The sequence below is a fragment of the Juglans regia genome, chromosome 7, assembly GCF_001411555.2.
Source record: "Juglans regia cultivar Chandler chromosome 7, Walnut 2.0, whole genome shotgun sequence".
In the NCBI taxonomy this organism is placed as follows: domain Eukaryota; kingdom Viridiplantae; phylum Streptophyta; class Magnoliopsida; order Fagales; family Juglandaceae; genus Juglans; species Juglans regia.
The window spans coordinates 16,406,255-16,414,965 of NC_049907.1; the positions used below are offsets into that span (position 1 = coordinate 16,406,255).

The following is an 8,711-nucleotide window of genomic DNA, read 5'->3' on the forward strand; positions in this document are numbered from 1 at the left end:
GTTTTAGGGATCAGAGAGTTTTCTCGTACCTGGAGCTTGTTATTTATACCATGGGTTGGAAGAGGTGTAGATCGTCTTTGTCTCCACAAAGTTTGTGCCTCTACTGTTGTTTCTATTGTGAGGACTCTTTAATGCGGCGTGGCTCTGCAGTAACACCATAAATGTGGTGTGTAGTAGCTTGGTAGTGGTACCATTAATGTGGCATGGTTTCCGAACCTTGCGTTTATCCCTTGTGAGCCGCAGATTGTTTGCTGTTGATAGATCAAGGACCCTCCGCATTTCTTGCTGTTCTCTGTTCAAATCTCTGGGTTCTATTTGCGGTCGTGAGATGTCAGACTGATCTGTCCTATTGATTACTCGACTCTTTTCTAGGTAGATTGCCCCCTGCGTGGTCCTATGGCCCTTTGGGCCGGGGTATTGGGCCGAGATCTAGTGGGTTTTGTAGAGTGGGAAAAATCCTCTTACACTCTGTATAGAAAATAATTAATTTTAATAATTATAATTGAATCAGATTTTGTGATTAGTACTAGAAATTAAGAATTAGGCAATAATAATGATTTGTTTTGTTTGGATATATATACACGTGTGTAATTAAGATTGAAGATCAGTTAAATACACGTTGGAATGAATCGGACTCAATCCAATATACTCGATCTAATATTATCTTAGAGGAATGTGATATATTACCCTCATGATTTCTCACTTTTATCTTATTTTGTGAATGTGACACTTTCTATTATTCTTTAATTATCTCTTAATTTTAAAAAAAAAAAATTATTCAAAGAGTTTATAAGCAATTTCACCGCATCACAATGAGATGGCGGAGGAGTACGTAGAATTTTTCTTTCTAATATAACTAAAATCTTATTATCATAACATGATTTATAAATCATACACGTGTACGCATCAAAATTCTTCATAACTAGTTCAGAATTGTCAAAGAGCCATGGCCGTCCCTCGATAACTTTCTCTTTATCCGCTTCCGTTTCAAACGTGATGATAAAGAGATTTGTCTGATATTCCATGAAGGATGCCGCTTACTGATCTTCCACACCTTCCCCATTATCTAATTAGTTGGGAGCTGTGGATGCCATTATGAGGTCGCCACCTATTCATCATTCCTTAGTCAAAAGAGTTGAATTTTGCACCACTTGAGTGAGCAATTAATTAGTATTAGTCCACAATAGCAGCCATGCACGCGAAACTAAGCAAGCAGAGTCTCATCTGATCAACTGCATGCATGAATGTTCGATCTCCTCTAAAAGGCACCGTTACTCGATTTGCTCCATTTGCTAACATCAAGCGATCCTTTCTTAAGAAAGCATTCTTATTATGTAAAATTTATATTTTTGTAAAATTTGAAAGAAATAATTTAATATAATTCATTCAATAAATTATATATTTTATAATTAATATCCAATTTGTTACAATATTATCTCTATATTTATAGAATACTATTTACATTTGTATAAATATTTAATTCATTTCTATCTCTACTTTTTATTCTATTTATTTCTTTATCTACTTTTTACTTTCTATTTTATTTGAAATGAAGAAAATATATTAAAAATTATAATATTTAAATGATATGAAAAAAATAGATTATAAACTGATGTATGGTATATTATAAAAGTCAGTATGTAAAATAAAATAAAAAAAAATTTTAATGATGTATTTTAATGAATAGGATGAAGAATCCATTGAGAGTGCTCTTATACTTTTATATTACGTACATTTGGTTTCCGGAGAAGATGGGGAAGCTTTCCTACTACCTTGGTCATTTGTTTGTTGTGATGTTGGTGCAGTTGGTTATAGGCCTTGCAAAAAGTCAGAAATTGGAGAAAGATGAGTTCTCTGATGGTAGAGGAGGTGGCTTTGGAGGCGGTTCTGGTGGAGGCTATGGAGGAGGAAGAGGTGGTGGTGGAGGCTTTGGAGGTGGTTTTGGAGGAGGAAGAGGTGGTGGTGGTGGTGGATTTGGAGGAGGAAAAGGTCTTGGTGGCGGCTTTGGGGGAGGAAGAGGGGGTGGTGGTGGATTTAGGGGAGGAAGAGGAGGTGGTAGAGGTTCTGAAGGAGGGTAATTTGGAGGAGGAAGATGCGGCAGTGGCAGCTTTGGAGGTAGTTCTAGAGGAGGGTTTGGTGGAGGAAAAGGAGGTGGATGAGGCTTTAAAGGTGGTTCTGGAGGAGGAAGAGATGGTGGCGGTGGCTTTGGAGGAGGCGGTGGTTCTGGTGGGGAAATTGGTAAATGTCGTGCAATTATTTTTAAAATAATAGAGTTTATTGGTAAAAAATTAATTTTTTTTTTTTAATGTAAGTTCCGTATTTACTAATTTTTTTAAAAAAAATTGTACGGCACACTCTACGACTACAAATATTATTTCTCTTTCAAAAAATATGAAAAAGTATGCCGTGATTGTGTTCATGTATTCGATATAATTGGCACTAAAAAACTTTGAAGGTTATCAAACCCATTGCAACGATTGATCTTGCTAAAATAAGCATGTTGCAGTCAGTTTGGGTGTGCAATGCGATTGAAATTTATTTAAACTTGTACACTAATATATAAATTATACCACACAGTAAAATATGAGCAAATACATATATATATATATATATTAATGCATTTTATAGTATTATACTAATATATTAGTATATTAGTATATACTATATTATACTATATATTAGTATTATAACTGTAGTAGTATAACTACAGCTAGTAATATAACTACTATTATACTAGTATTATAACCAATATTTTAAATACCGTAACCGTGATTGTTTCGGTCGAGACATTGAAACGAGATATTTTAATATCAGTACCGTTTCAAAATAGTCTATATATAAATAAATTATATATAAATTATAAATAGTCTGGTATGAATTGGGAGGTTAAAAAATGAACAAAAAAAGAAAAGAAAAGTAAAGACCGAAATATTGGCCGGTACGTGCCGAAACATAAGCCAGTACGGGCCGAAACGGTCAAAATTCTGACCGGTACGAAACAACAGGCTTCCCTATACCGGTTATACCACAGAAACGGTATATTTCGACCGTATTGACCGGTACGGTACGAAATTCAAAACATGGATTATAACTACTAGTATATAACTACTGTTATATACTAGTAGTTATAATACTATAGTACAATAATACTAATATATAACTATAGTTTTATAACTACACATTATAATACTATAGTTATACTATATATTATTATATACTATATATATACTAATATATATAGTATACACTAATATATAGTAGTGTGTGTATATATATATATTTATATTATAACTAGTATAGTAGTATAGGAGTATAATAGTATACTAATATATATATATATATGTGTGTGTGTGTGTGTGTGTGTGTATATGTATGTATGTATAAATATTATAGTGAAAGAGAATAATTGAGATAATAATTAAAATAAACTAGACTTTGGAATAAGCTTGATTCTATCATTCCAAGTAATGAATCATGAAAATTATAGTGTCTTTTATTTATTAAACAGAGTAATACTGAGGTATTTTATAAATACTTGTACTAGTTCAATATGTATGAAAGAATATTTATATTCTTTGTGATGTTTAATAGCTTCTTTTATTAATAGTTATAACGATTCATAATCATTATTTAAACTAATGATTTTTTCTACTGTTTTAGTAGTATAATTTGTAAGAAATAAAAATTTAGAAGAAAAATTAGAATGTTTATATATTTGATATTTTGGAACATTATGACTTGTCCAATTTTATAGATTTCTTTATATATCTATTATACTGTAATCTTCTTGGTTGATGTTATCAGGTTCTATGAGGATGCTAATAGTAGATTTATTAGGTTTGAATAAAGAATTCATTGAGACATGTTTTTAAACAAAGATTTCTTATATCCAAAGATAAATAAGTAAATTAAGAATTTGAGAGAACACTACCGGAACCACCCTTAAAGCCTTCCAACATGAATGAGCTAACCAACGGTTTTCTCATGGCTTACCAACACAAGTTTTCCAATATACTTCATTCTCTTTTCTATGGATTGTCTTTGTAAAAATCTGTATAAGTGATTTCTTACTCTTTTTTTTTTTTTAATTTTTTTTTAATTTTTATAAAGCAAGGATACTCAAATGGTTTCTTAATTTCGTTTCTTAGGAAGTCGCAATGAGCTTCCCATTCCTCTATTGCTGTTTGTCTATTTTGATATATGTGATATTTTTTCATTTAATGTATATAGTCTTGTCTCATCAATTGATGTTTTCTCTTAAGATCTTTTATATTATTCATCAAATTTTCTAATTCAAGCCTTAAATTATAATATAGATATTTTAGATCATATAGATCACGAGAACCAACACTATGAGCATAATAATAATCCATCATAAAATATATCATTCAAAGTTAAAGAGCAAAATGAAACAACAATATAATAATAAAATATAATTATATAATCAGCAATGACTCTGATACCAAAGACGTAAATCCCAAGTAATAAATAAATAATAATAGTTTAATGATAATAATAGGCGGTATAACTAGCCATATGCATGAAAGCAGATAAAACATGCAGTATAACTGACCATATGCATGAGGAAGTAAATAATATAGAAAAGATATATAAAATCAACTTCTTCATTAAATACATAATACTTACAAGGACACTAATTCTCAAAAGAGTTGGAAGCAGAAGACATGAAAAAATGAAGATTTACAAATGATGGATTTTGAGAGTGAGGAGTAAGGAGGACTAGAGTGATTTGGGCTAGAAAGGAAGATGCTTCATATGAGAATTTCTGAATGCCCTTATTTCTTTGAGGACTCATTTATATAGACACTAGAACAGTAAAAAATAGTAATTCTAATAATACATGAACAGTATCAACATGTGAACTAGAACAGTATATACAAAGTCATTTGTCATTTTCCCGAATAATAATTTTGGGCAACGACAATAATCTAACTACTTCTATATGTCATCCTGACTAATTGAGAAAGTAGTAATATTTTGGAATCACATAATCTATGGATCATAATTTGCTAATTCCTGATAAATGGGTCTTGTGAATCTATCAAATGTACTGGATGGTAGGGTGAGTAATCTTGAGAATGAGTGGCTGTTGAGTTATCCTGAGAATGAGAGGCCTGTTGAGAAGGAAAGACCTAATGGACCGGTGATAATGCAAGTTGTTATAATGGAAATAATCTAGCTGGAGGCTATGCTTCTTTTTCATCATCGCTATCTAAAACTTGCGACATTGATTTGACTAATTTTTTCAAGTCTTTCTTGTTGGTAATAGATACTAATTGTGCCTGAAATCTGCTCTGTTGGACTAGAACTTTTGGAGTTATAATAATTTTTGAAAACATGATAATAATTGTATTTTTTCCACTATTTGACAGAGACTTGTTGGGCTAGGAACATAATGTTTTTGAGAGATGGATGAGGTTTGATAATATATTCCCATTCCATAATCCAATTTAATTTTGTCTTGAGGAAGAAAAGAAGTAGTAAACAATGACTTAATGCTGGTGGATAATCATTTTGTGAAGTAAAAATTTGAAGACTTTCTTGGAGGGGGAAATGAATGAGAAGATGTTCGGGTCCATAATAGTCCCACATATCGAGAACCATTTTGGGAATGTGTTGAATTCTTATAATTTGTCAAAATGAAGGAAACACGAATGACGCAAATTTTTGTTTTGTTTTAGGAATATTTTTATCCATGCTTACTGGTAATCGTGATAATCATAATACGACGAATTATAAGGATGAGAAAAATTTCTTGTTAAATAGAGATTTTTTTTCCATTGTTCCAAAGTGAGAACCTGTTTAATGGTAATTTTATGAAAATCAATAATTTGGGGTGAAAGGTGGAGAATGTTGAGTTTGAAGAGAACAAGAGATTTTAGAGAGAATAATTGAGTCGGTGTCTACTAATTTGAATTCATAAAATGTTGAGTTTTTTTAATGTTTTGTGGAACATAATGTTAGTCTGGTAAAAGAAACGCATCAAATAATTTTTGGAGGTCAGATAGCACGAGGAGAGCCGATTGATCAGCCTTTATACTTCCTCCTCTGCATCCAATCTGAGTCACGGTATTCGAGTGGAGGTAGTTTGCCATATGCATTGATGATCTCTAACTTCCTAGTCCAATTAGGGATTAATGTGCTAATGACAGAGCAGAGGCAACCACAGATCGGATCTTTTAACAAGATCTCCTTTAACAAGAGCAAGAGCCACTTGCAGAAGGGTCGAATTAATGTTCTAGCGGCACAAGATAGTGGCAAGGAGTGTGATCTAGTTTCTACTGATGCCGGTGTTGATAGTCAAGCTGCAGGGGCTACTATCACAGATATATGATCCTTACTCGAGGAGCATCGCTTACTTTTGATCCCGAACATGAAAAGGATCGTAGAGAGGATTATTGCACCTATCATGGTTCGACTGCAAGAGATTGAGCGACGCATTACTGTCATTCAGGAGGACCTAAATAATCTTACACAGTAGTTTTATTTTTTATTCAACTTTTTGTGTTGTATCGAATGTTGTCGATTTAATTACTATATCATTTTTATTTGTTATATGTAGCTAGCTTGTTTATTGTCCAAAATTATTTTCCTTATTTTACTTACCGCTCATGATAATATAAAAAATGACGCTCCCTAAAAGGTTTTTTTTTTTAATTACAAATTCCTATTTACCATAATAAAACTCATTAGTTAATTTTTAAATTAATTATATAAAATTCTTAGGAATATGAAATATTTTAATTTACCATAAATAATAATAAACCCATATAGGTAGATTTTTTATCTTTTGAAAATGATAACTAATAAATTCAAATAATATTTATTTTTAAAATATTTGAATGTCTTTCAATAAATTCTTATAATTAAACGGTACTATTCGAACTAATGTTATGAGTATTCGAATGGTTTATAGATCCGTTCGAACATAAAAGTATCGTTCAAACTACGTTGCAACTATCCCCACTAGATTTATTTATAAGTTCCCACGAAAAAATTAGTTCGAATGATTAAATATAGCGTTTGAACGAGATCTAACTTTCCTCGGACACAATTGTGTATACGTTGTCACCACAATTATTATTCGAACAGTTATGTCAACATTCGAACTTGAATTAAAATACTGTTCAAACTTGTATTAGAGTGTTCGAACACTATATCAACAACCCCGCCAAATTTATTTATAACTTCTCACCAAAACTTCAGTTCAAATGATTAAATATCTTGTTCGAATGGTGTCAAACTTTCCCCAACACAATTGTATATATTTTCCCTCCATAACTATCATTCAAACAGTTATGTAACCATTCGAACGGTCATTAAAATTCTGTTCGAACGCTTTTGTTTATATTTGATCTATTTTTTTTTTTTTGAGAAGCTATATTTCGTTATAGAAAGTCTAGTTTGAACAGATATTTTTCTATTTGAAAGCGTATAAAACCGCATCTATGTTTTGAGATGAAATTTAATTTTCATCTTAGAATTGTATTTTTAAGGACGAAATTTGATTTTTTCCTAAAAAAATTCATCTATAAAAATCAAATCTCTTGTAGTGAGCTATATATGGTTATGTCACTCCGAATCGAGTGATTAAGGCCATCGTTATAATCATGTGGCTATAGATCATCACGCGCATAAAGGTAGAGCTATATATATATATATATATATAGTCGTTAATTAATAGGGAAATTATGTACATCTAGACGTCATTTTTATATATACATGATGCATGTCCCTACATCAATTAATAGAAAGGAGGAAATAATTAATATATATTTTGTTCAAGGTAATTAATTGTACGTTCATGTTAAACCTACATCAATTAATAATTACAAGAGTATATAGATGATGTATAATAAGTACTCTCATCTAAATTTGATCATATGCTTTTTGCTAAATTAATATATCATGATCGATCACAGCTTCTTTATGATCTAAAAATATAATAAAATTAGAGATATAGATATATGAAATGAGGTAGACATTAATGTCTATTTTTCTCGTTCTAAATTCTAAAATTCAAATAAAATTATAAAATCTGAATCCATATTCATTAAAGTCGAGAAATAACATATATACTGCCTGATGATTAGAGACAAGTTTAGAAAATGAGTGACGGTGGAGTACTGTAGAGTAGTACTTTGAAATTAGTTGGTAGGAGGGGCTGCCATTATGACTTCACCAGCCATTTATTACTCCTATTCAACACGAGTTGAATTTTTCGCCAATCTCACTAAGTGAGGGCTTAGCAGTCCACAGTGCACGCAACAGCCAGTACTCTATACGCCCCAACTACATCCATTAATGTTTACCTGAATCCTTACACTATAAAAAGCACTGCTACTCTATCTGCCAATTATAACACCCTTTCTTCCCATTTATTTCTCTCCATTGATTTCGCCAAAAGATGGGGAAGCTTTCCAAGTACCGTGGCGTTTTTTGTGTGATGTTGGTTTTGTTGGTGATCGGATTGGCGGAATGTCGGAAAATTGAGAAAGATACATTTTCTGATGGCATAGGAGGTGGTTTGGGTGGTGGCGGCGGCGGTGGTGCTGGTGGAGGTGGAGGTGGAGGCCTTGGAGGTGGTGCTGGTGGTGGCTTTGGGGGTGGAAAAGGTGGTGGTATAGGAGGTGGAGGTGGTGCAGGTGGTGGTTTTGGAGGTGGGAAAGGAGGAGGGATTGGAGGTGGCG

General features: G+C 32.1%; 1 pseudogene; it reads left to right on the plus strand.

Annotated features, from left to right (window-relative positions):
• Positions 1 to 1,751: 1,751 nt before the first annotated feature.
• Positions 1,752 to 8,711, plus strand: part of LOC109005374 — a 7,426-nt pseudogene continuing 466 nt past the window's right edge.